We start from the raw sequence: 11,173 nt of genomic DNA, 5'->3' as shown, positions 1-11,173 counted from the left end.
CACTATAAGTTTGAATTTCCACTACTTGGTTGTTTTTAAAAATCCTCATGACTCCCGAAAAATCTCCCATTTTAGCAACCCAAGCATTTCCCGGCAAGTCACGTGTTCTCACTGATATATATAAAGATGCTACACGTGATCGGCATTCATATTTGCTGTTTGATTTCTCAGGATACTGATAGACTACTACTGCTGCGCACACACATTGCCAAATGTGTGTGCGCAGCCGTGGGGACATAGACCACGTGGCTGGACGGCTGAAACGCAGCGCTAACTTCATAAAGTATCTCTCGGAAGCTCAATCAAAACAAGCAACTGCTATTTTGAAAGCCTCAAACACCGCTCAAATTCTGTGAGATTTGCAAAAACCTGATCAAAGGTAACATTCCTTTGACTGACACAGAGAAAAGCAAGTTACGGTGCAAGAAAAGAGTCCCCTTTAAAACAAAACAGAAATTAATACATCAGCAAGGAGGGGCATTGTTCCTCCTCTTGACAAGCCTCATCGAACTGCTCATTACAAATTTGATTAGAAGATGAGCAAATATTTCCACAAATTCCTGCTTGTAACTGCACTACCAGAACAAAAACAGCTAGTATTGTTAGACGACCAGATGTCGGCATCTTAAAAAGACAAGACTTGCAGCTAGACTCAAAAGTTAAGATGTATCTACAAACTCTGCAGTCTTATTTGGGGATAAAAGTCAATTCCGCAAAACATTCGATATCAACGGCATCGCCCAGCACCAAAGCCAGCCCGTTGATACCGCACTCCGTGTCATTACCCAGCATTCCCTCTGAAGTGCAACAGCCAGAGGCCATAGAGAAGCAACACAAGCCAGTCAAACTGAGATACACAATGCTCATCTCTCCACGGCACCTGAGAATCACACACAATTGGATATCATTATAGTATTTTTTTCAATAAAGAGTCATTTTTTTTAAAATGAAATTTATTTAGCAAATAAACATTGAATTACATCTAATGTGGCAATTAGATCATTTGCCCACAAATCTCTACAATAATATTTGTTTACAATCTATTGCACAGAAACACCTCTACATCTACGAGTTTGGAAAAAAATACAGAGGAGTCCACACGTTATAGATTCAGGATGCTGAATTAACACTTTATTATAAGTCCATTCCTTGCTCTTCTTGCTAAGGAACTCTGCAATGTCCAGTGATGGCGGTCTTGCAAAGCATGTCAGGCGTATGCGCAGTCAGTATTTACAACGAGTACGGCTGGTTTTCTCTTTTTGACGAATTCTTGATGGCAATTCGTGATGGCACAGACGCCGTTCATAGGTTTGCCCGATTTGTTGTCTGCTTCTAAAACTCTCAGGTTCTGTTCAGTGTTCATAGTCTATGAGAACTGCTCTGTCTTTAGTCACATAAAGAATGTTTTCGAATTCGGCATACAAGATCACTGTTATGTTTTCGGGAAGAGGCTCCACGAATTTCATTTCAAGGCGGTTGCCTCCTTGATGTGTTGAGCTGATGTGTTCGGCAATTGCATTTTGATCGGGGGGATTAAATCGAAGGCGTACAGCACACTGCCTTCTGTATACTCCAAGAGGGAGATGTCGTTTCCAGTCTGAATGCCACTTATTTAGGGCTGCAAAATGTGACAAGTAAGATCTAGTATAATGTCTGTTCTTATTATCGGATGCAAGTAGTAGGGACAGATACTGGATGCCGTCAGCAGCAAATAGCACAGATTGTAGTGGGCAAAATTAAATGGGTTGGTTTTGAAGGAGCCGTTGAAACCATCACTGGACACAATACCCATGATCAGATGGGCTGGGATCTGGCCTAGATATATATTGTCTCAGGTAGAATTGGAGATACCTTTGAGAACTGAGTATTAAGTAAGCCGTTAATGGGGTAAACATGTTTCAAGGACATTCATGTGAACCAGCTGTATGTTGGGATTAAGCTTAACTTTATGCACAAAAAGGCAGGCTTCTCATATGTGTATCTTTGCTGTAGTGTCAAGAGATACCAAGCAGAACTCGGGAGAGCTACGAACCATTCTCGACAGAGTGATAGGTTGTTAACAATATATTTGGCCTGGTGGCACAAATCAAGTCTGAGAAGTCCTAGTAGCTCTACTGCCTTGGTTTTCGAAAGTACTTCGTATGCTGATGAATACTGCTGTCAGTTCAAAAAAACATCTGCGGCACTTCGCAAGCAGTCTTTTACGAACAGTTCTGTACTGAGCTGCGAGTTTTTAGCTCCTTGGTCAAAGTTCAAAAGTGTTTCTAAATAAGCTCTATAGGCGTAGGTGTCACTGCTGGGGTTGATGAGTTTATCCTGAACGAAAAGGTTGACATGGCTAAACAGGGACTGAAAAAGTTATTGACAATGCCCACATTCCATTGCAGTTCTACTGTTGCTTTGGGTTAACTGTACTCAGTAGGGGGGGGCCTCTTAAAAGTTATAGCTTAGGGGCCACAACAACCTTAAATCCAGCCCTGGCACAAAATATGGATGACGCAGAGTATATGTGCAGGAAATTGGTGGAGACAGAGGATGGGGATTAAAGATAAATTATGATAAGACAGAATACTCAACATGAAAAGCAGAAGTTCTGGAGATAGAAGGATATAAACTTAAAACAGTACATATCTTTAAATACTTGGGGTCAATAATACAGGCTGATGGATAGTCTAAACTAGAGATTGAGAAGAGAATTAGAGACGGAAGGAAATTGATAGGTATGCTGAATGCAATCCTGTGGAGTAGAAATATACTTAATAAGACAAACACTTATCTACCAAACAATAGTACAGAACACTGTTTTATGGAGCAGAAACATGAACAGTGAATAAAAGACAACAGGAGAAATTGCTTGCAACAGAAATGGGCTACTGGAGAAGAGCAGCAAGAAAATCAACTGGAAAAAATAACAAATGAACAGATTCAATGGAAGTGAAAACTGATATAATCCAGGTAATTGAAACAAAAAAGCTGAGGTGGTACAGACATACCAGGATGGAAAAGGATAGATTTTCAAAGGATTATGAATTAGGTGACATCAGGAAGAAGGAAGACCAAGGGAGGTGTGGATGGATGAAGTCCATAAAGGCATGGAAAGAAGGACTAAGAGAGGAAGATACAGAAAACAGAGAACTGTTGCAAAAAAAAAAAAGACTAGAACAATAGAATTTTTTTTTGAGGTCAAGGAAAACCCCCTGCATAATGGAAAATCCCTAATGAAGAAAATGATGAATACAGGTATATATTTTACTTAGAATGCTGTACTACCATGTGTAGTTTTGATTTTGGAAATAAACATGTTATGTTTAAAATAAAAACTATGCCTCTTTATTCAAGAGAAGTTCACACAGCCCTCAAAAAAAATTCAGAGGATTATCCTGATTGGGGAAATAAAAGAATCTCATGATCTAAATCTTCTGAAACAAAAGGAGTGGGATTAAAAATTTAGAGCAGTCAGACAGCTTGTGGGCTTTGGAGGAGTGAGGTACCAGCTGTTCTCCTTTGAAATATTATAGAAACTACCAATTTGGATTCCAAAGTACAAAGGGTATAGAAACATATAGTTAAATAAATAAGAAAAACAAACCCCAGTTTCCACACCAGGAAGTGGTCTTTCCACACAAACTTCCATGTTCAGGGTACAGCACATTGCATCGGATAATGTAAATATCTTCATTCCATTTTTTCTGACTTGTATGTATTGACAGAATGAATATCTACCCATCAATGCCACTAACTGTTTGTCTACAGTGATATAATCTGAAAGTGAATATCTCTGCAATCTGCCCAAAATTCATGAAATGCTGTAAGTCGGTCCATTTTTCTAATGTGTCATCATTGATGCAGTTAAACCATATGACCCGAACAAGAAATGAGAACCTCTTCTGGGACATAGTCACCGACAACTCAAAACCCACTCCATCTTTAAGCCACAAATGTTCATGTTTGGCCACCCCTCTGTGAGAACTTACTGCAAGGATTAATATGCCAATTAAAGCCCTCATTTCAGTCATCTGTTCTTCTAGCATCCTTCTCCACTGAAAAATTAGATGCTATATGAGTAATATATTCATTAAATAATCACTATGGTTTATCATTTCATTATTGAAAAACAATAACAAACAATCAACTGGTGATTTTGATTTCTTACCTGGCAAATGTGATAATTTTATTTTGAGCTGCATGGATATTTCGAGAAGGGGCAACTTTCCTCCGTACCATGGTTTTATCCCTCCCAATATAAACATCCTCCTCATTTAAGTCACTGGTGTAATCACCATCAGGCTCAGTGCTGCTGTGATGTTGAAGTTCCTCACTGTCATCTTCAGATGCTGACGTCAACTTTTCATCTTCAGTATCTCCTATGAGGAATTTCCTAAACATTGTTTTCAAAACGGCAGTGGATCACATCTTCAGAAGTGTTTGGATATGACTGAAATGAAATGGAGTTTGTCACACGCCCCATGGTGAGCTATAAATATTTTGAAAATGGGCCTGCAGTTTTGCCGACTTCTTATTCTTCTTTTTTTATAACTATGGAAATATAATGGATACATCGTTTCATGATAAAATTTTAATATTGCAAATAAAGAATAACAAAATATTTCTCATATCACAAATAACAAAAAAACTATCACAGAACATTCTAGAATATAAAAACAAATATTACATCAAAAAAACTATTCTAGAAAAGTATACAAAAATCAATTAGATAAAAAAATCATTACATAAGTATTCAAGAAAAATTTATTCTAAAAATTGCCATATAGAATTTCTTATTTGTTGTCGATCCTCTGTTTTGCTCAATAGCTGCGTGATGATTACAGATTAAAGATCTGAGGTAACGATCCAGATCAAATTGAAGCAATGGTTTTCTATTTAGACTTAGTCATCATATCTGCAAAGGTGTTTTAATTGTCAAAGATGGTCTTTTTATTATTATATTATTCATTACACTGAAAGCTTGCTCAGCTTCAGCACTTCTAATCGCAATGGTTTCAAAGATATTTCTGGCTTTTTTAATTGATAAGGAAATTTTAAAGATAAACTGCCTTCGACAAAATCTCTAGATCACTAATTTTTATATCATATTTTATTAGAAAACTTAAATTTCTTATTTGTTTTTCACCCTCTTGCCATGAAAATGAAAGTCCTTCCATATTCCAGATAGCATATATTTAAAAAATTTTTTCAATTCCTCATCATCAATGATATCATTATTTAATTTAAAATTACTCTCTTGCATTAATAATCTATCCTTTAAGGATCAAACAATGCAGTTCAATAACTTATAAAGAGGTAATTTTTTAAATTTGCTCTTACTTTCAATTTGATTCCTTCAACTTCTTTCGACTTCAACATGCTCTCAATTTTAGCTTCATAATTTCCTCCAGAATATTTTAAATTATTGATACCATTGATGGTTCAAATTAATTTATCTGCTTTTGCTATAGTGATGCTGCCACTTTGTAAAGCTTCTGAAAGGTAAGAGAGCTCCTACAGGATGCCATTCATTAGTGCTGAATCGTTAAGAAATTCCAGAGTTAAAAGTCTGTTTAATAATCCAGAATATTTAACTTCTGATTCAAAATGTTTGCACAAAGTGAGATAATTCCTCCAAACTGCAACTGCCATCTGCAAGCTACAATCTGCCCATCATGGCCCAACCAGTGTAGGACAAAACTTCTATGGGACAAAAAAAAAAAAAAAAAATTTTAGGTACCTCTGTAGCCAGGTGGGCAGGAACAGCAGTGCGCAGCACACGCTTCTTGATTAGACCGGGGTTTGAGCCCCGTGAGCCTCCAAATATGGAGGATGCGGAAAGGTCAGGGAATTACCACCGCATATACCCAGAGCAATATGGTCTTAGTTGTTAATGCTCCAAATAACAACAATTTTTAAAATCAATTTTTATTCTTATTATTTGTGTTTGCTTCTCTAGCATATACTACATTCATTATGTCATTAGCCTGCAATAAGGAAGGCATAAGTATTGTATTGTACTTATGCCTTTCTTATTATGCAATCACAAAAATTAACATTACAAAAGGAATGTCACACCATATCCATAAAAAATCAAACAAATACAGCACAATATTGAAAATCCCATTAATTGGCTAATATTTAGTTTAGGGTGCAGCCTCTAGACCAGTAGTTTTCAACCGGGGTGCTGCAGCACACTAGGGTGCCACCAACATTCTAGGAGTGTCGTGTAATTTTGGTTTAAGTTACTTAGTTATTATTATTATTGTTAAAGTTATTTTTTTTGTTTTTAATTTGTATATTTATTTTATTATAAAAAAGTGTATGGTATCCATCGTACAGTACCTTTTTAATTTTGTGATGATCTATAATTGATCTTTATTTAGCACCTCTATATAAAGAAAAAGTATTATATAGGTATATATATTAAAAGGTCGAAAACCACTGTTAGGTATTTTGGCCTAGGGGTGCTGTGAAAAAAAATTACTGGGACACTAAGGGCACCGTGAACCAAGAAAGTTTGGGAATCTCTACTCTAGACTGTCGCCGACATGGCAGTGATTGAAGGGTGGAGACCACACCTACTTAGTTTTCCCCCATTCTCCTTGCAGACTAATCCTTTAGTCAACAAGGAGAACAGGGGGGAAAATTTAGTTTAGGGTACACCCTAAACGAAATCTTTACCATAATCCAAACAGGTTCTTCAGATGCTGTTGATACCCCTTTGTGGCACGACTCATTTTATTCAAGGCTCATGGTGAAAATCCTTGATCAGGGCTGTTGATACAAGAGCCAGATTCTTTCTAATACTTTCAGTGGCCTTCCAGATGGTTGGGTGGTCATGCCCCCACAAGCCCGTGGAAAGAAAAATTTCAACTCTCGCATAGTTTGTTGGTGCAATCCTCATCAGTGAAATTTTATATTAAAAATGGATCTAAATAAAAAATTTAAACACTAAACAAGTGATTGTTAGATTCAGACTCTGTATCAATTGTTAGCGACTTATTTATCAGTGTTTTGTAGTCCACATGGGAATTTCTCAGGCAATACGCTTTGGAGTCCTCTTTGATTCAGATAGTATAGACAGTAGAAAAAATATAACAATATCAGTAGACGATTAACATCGGTCAAATAATATTTTAAAAATTAAAAACATAACCGAATCATCAACTATCGATTAATCAGATTAAATGCTATTATTCCATGTTTTCAGAGGAATTTCTGCAATTGCAACACTTATGTTTGTAAGGTGCTACTGTTAATTAAATCCAAGCAATTAACATTACAAAATTTTAAATTAAAACGCCTTACAGCAGAACTTTATGCAGTTATAGCAATTCCTGCACATGGTATAATTTAATTTGATTAATCATTAGTTAATTGATTCTGTTATTTATAAACATGTGTTGGCAGGCCCTCAAAATACTACCTGTTTTTATTGCTTATTGTAGATATGAGAGAATTTCCATATATTACGCAATTTATGTTAACAAAATATTGCAGAAATTTTACTGTTGACAAAAGTTAAATCACTAAAATAGTTAAATTTAAGCTACCGAACGTTTTACAAAATTGTAGCCAAATTATGGATAACAAATGCTATCTGAATATTGCGCTGCAGCTTTCCAAATAATTTAAAAATTTAAACTTACAATGTAGTGCGGAATTTAAATTAAGTATATAGAAATTATACTGCTTACAAAACTTTTAACCACTAGTGAAATTAAATTTATTAACGAGTTACAAAGATCCCGCCAAAATATCGATAGCAGAGGCTATCTGAATATCTGTAGAAGTGGCTATAGGAATTCAAACTATATATTAACTACAGTTTAGTATATTAAAATAAAAAAACAGCTCAAAATTATTTCAAAAACTAACCTGCAAGATCTGAAATCGTGCGGTTACATATGATCACGTGATACTCATGTGGTTGTGGCCTTGCAAAAATTCAGTGGAGGGATACTTGTTTGTCAAGATTAACCAAGTTCTTTCCTTATAATCCATGGTTATCCACTATATTATTCAGATAATCAAATAGCAGTTATAACTAAATTTATCACTGACTCAGCACACTTGTTCATGACTGTACTCACTGCACTATTCTCATATTTCCCAAACTTTCTAATACTTGTGATTTCGTAAGTAGCCGCTACACCTATTTAGCGCTGCCTGATCACAGAGATGGAAATGGCAAATATTTTTTTCGGAAAAAAAAAAAAAAAAGGAAAGAAATTTATGAAGTAAAAAAAAGTCGAATTGTTAGTGAAGCGATACAGTAATGAGAAGATTGTATAACGTTTTATGCTGAATATTTATTAAGGTTTAAAAAGTTAATAAATTTGTAAGGCTATTTTCACAAAATTCTATACACATCTATCTGGAAAAGCGCAGAGGTACAGAAATAATCGCATTTTGAGTAGCCAATGGTTGTAGCCAGAGTGAATATTTGAGACGGTAATGTTCTTGGATCTCTCTATTTTGTGATCTTCTGACCTAAAGTGATCGTCTCGGTGGATAAAAATAATTTATTTATTTTATTAAAAGGGATTTTCAATGTTTGAAAAAAAGGTCATCATCATAAACCCAGGGGTTCACATCTGGTGAGTATGGGCTTGGCACACCCATGGTCCTAAGCTGGATATCATCATTATTCTCTCTCTCTCTCTCGTGGGCAATTCAGAATTTTTTTTTTTTTTTTTTTTGGCCGGTGCAGCATAAGCCTCAGGCATCCTTGCACCATACGGCTAATAATAATCGTCAGCCATTTTAAATCCACTGCAGGAAGAAAGCAGTCTCCAGCAACTTTCCAGTTCCCTCTGTTATGTGCAATGGTCATCCATTTACTACCCAGGAACTCGTGAATTTCATCTGTCTATCTCTATTGTTGTAAAAGAACGTATATTATGTTGTTAAAGAAGGTATTAAATGTTAATTTTCCATTAACCGTCACTCATACTGTTATACAAAAATGAGAGCTTTCGAACTTGTGGGAGATGGAGGAACTAGGCATCACGGGATAGGGGTTAATTGAATAAAGATGAAATTTTCATATTAAAATGGAAAACAAAAATTGAAAAAATATAAACTATTGCAGAGGTTCCTAAACATTTATACCTTGAACTGCTCCTTTAAAATATTTCATGTCCCCCTTCGTTTTGGTATCAGTATTAGTAGTGGCAAATAATGCAAGAGAACAAGACTTATGAGCATCAACCAAAAAACCTTCCAACATAACCTGTCCATCCCTTCCAATAATTTTTCTAGTCAAATTTAATTTTTTACTCAAGCTAACCACTTTCAGAACAACAGATGGAAGTTTGTTAGATCAGTCAACCAGCTACTGGCTGAATGCAAATTTCCGCACCTATACTGCAACCATCCTCGCTCAATTTAAACTATGCACCCTCCTGTGTGTAGTCTGAGCAAGCGGAAGAATGCCATGAGCTTTCTCATAAACATCTGAGAGGGCGCTGAATCTCTTTAAAAGTTACAGCTGACAGTTACAGGCTCCGCAAAAACGATGTGTTTGCCTTTTATTTACATGATTGTTATTTTATATTGTACTTAATACGTAGTCATATAGTTATAGTTACGCTGGTTATTTTTTATTTTTAATTTAGATAAAGAGTTTTTGTGGATTTTACTTACGATAGGTAAAACCGTTATTTCGTTCCATTTTGTAGCCATTGTTTTTGGATATAGTGGTAGGGAATTCAAATTTTTTAATTGAGGTAGCTAGGTAGCTCTAACGCATAATTATATAGTAATACGCTTCACTGTTTCTATTTAATAGTTTCTATTCAAATACTATTGATATTTAATTTATTGATTTTATTAATTTAAACTACCATGCCCCAGACTAGAGCAGCAAAGCAACGGGCACAAAGTGGCAGGAGTGCTGTGAATCGGGGGAGAACTGAGGGGGGCAATTCTCCAACGCATCACAGCCTAAAAAAATGTGCAACTTGTGAAATGTTTGCCGAACTCTCTGGAACGGAACATGATATTGCCATGGGGGATGTCTTTGTGTGTGCGCGATGTAAGGAGTGTAAGGAAATCAGGCGACAACTCAGCGTTGTTATGGGCCTATATGAGAGTTTGAAGGACAGGGTGGATGCCCTCGAAAGATCTAAATTGAGGGGCCCATCAGGCTCTCAGCTGCCCACCTCAACGCCAGAGCTCACGGCTGGGCATCGGGCAACACGGCGGCAATCTCCAAAGCAGAATGCGCTGGTCCCAAAGGAACTAGTTATTGTTGGTGACTCTATTGTCAGGGAGACGGGGAATATATTTTGTAAAAAGGATAGGTGGAACAGGACCAGGGTATGTCTGCCAGGGGCAAAGGTTGATGACGTTGTAGAGCGGATATCATCTTTCAAGGGCACAAAAGGTGATATAGTTGTACACGTTGGTACAAATGATATTAAGAGTAGGAGACCGGCGGAATTACTCAACAAGTACAGGTCACTGTTGAAAAAAAGCCGTGAAATAGGGTTGAATTTGAAAGTGTCTGCAATTCTGCCCAGACACGATAGGAGGGAGTACATGATGAGAGCCTTGTCGATCAATTCGGCCCTGGAAAGATTGTGCAAGGCTCAAGGGGTAGAATTTTTTTCAGCCTGGACTGTACTTGTTAACAGGAGAGATTGCTTCTACAGGGATGGGATACACTTAAATAGAAAGGGTGCAAGAATATTTGCTGATGCTATCGAGGCAGTGTTAGGTGGGTCGGAAAACTGCTAGTTTGGGGGGATACAAAGACTAATAGTTTAACAGTAACCGCAGGCAGAGGTGAAGGTGATTCTTGCACAACTTCTATTAGAATAAGAAGCGACCTGGAGCGAGGGGTGTTGGGGGTTTCAGGGACGGATGGCAGTCATCATGGAATAGTTGGGTATATGGGATGTATTACGGTAACAGGGAATACGCATAGGAGCATGTATGCTTGCATGTATACCAATGCTAGAAGTATAGTAAATAAATTTGATGAATTTGAAGTGTTGGTCAAGACATCAAAGGCGGATATTGTTGGGATAGCAGAGACGTGGGGTCACAAAGATATAAGGAATGCAGAACTGGAATTTGGGGAGTACAGAAAGGATAGACAGGACAGAAAGGGAGGGGGTGTTATGCTGTTAATTAAGAAAAACATAAAATCAAAGGAAGTGCACCCAGTTAATATAGA

General features: G+C 36.8%; 1 long non-coding RNA gene across 1 annotated transcript; it reads right to left on the bottom strand.

Moving 5' to 3' along the window:
* Nucleotides 1-3,737: 3,737 nt before the first annotated feature.
* LOC150079980 (uncharacterized) lies at nucleotides 3,738-7,971 on the bottom strand. The gene is made up of 3 exons (XR_016547571.1): nucleotides 7,867-7,971; nucleotides 4,154-4,536; nucleotides 3,738-4,040 (listed from the first exon to the last, which is right to left on the bottom strand). It is a non-coding gene; the product is annotated as an uncharacterized LOC150079980 (long non-coding RNA).
* Between the last annotated feature and the right edge of the window lie 3,202 nt (nucleotides 7,972-11,173).

Source organism: Mastigoproctus giganteus, chromosome 10 (genome assembly GCF_048544385.1).
Source record: "Mastigoproctus giganteus isolate SK-2022 chromosome 10, ASM4854438v1, whole genome shotgun sequence".
Taxonomy (NCBI): domain Eukaryota; kingdom Metazoa; phylum Arthropoda; class Arachnida; order Uropygi; family Thelyphonidae; genus Mastigoproctus; species Mastigoproctus giganteus.
The sequence above is the reverse complement of the archived record's forward strand: the minus strand, read 5'-3'. Positions and strand labels throughout refer to the sequence as shown.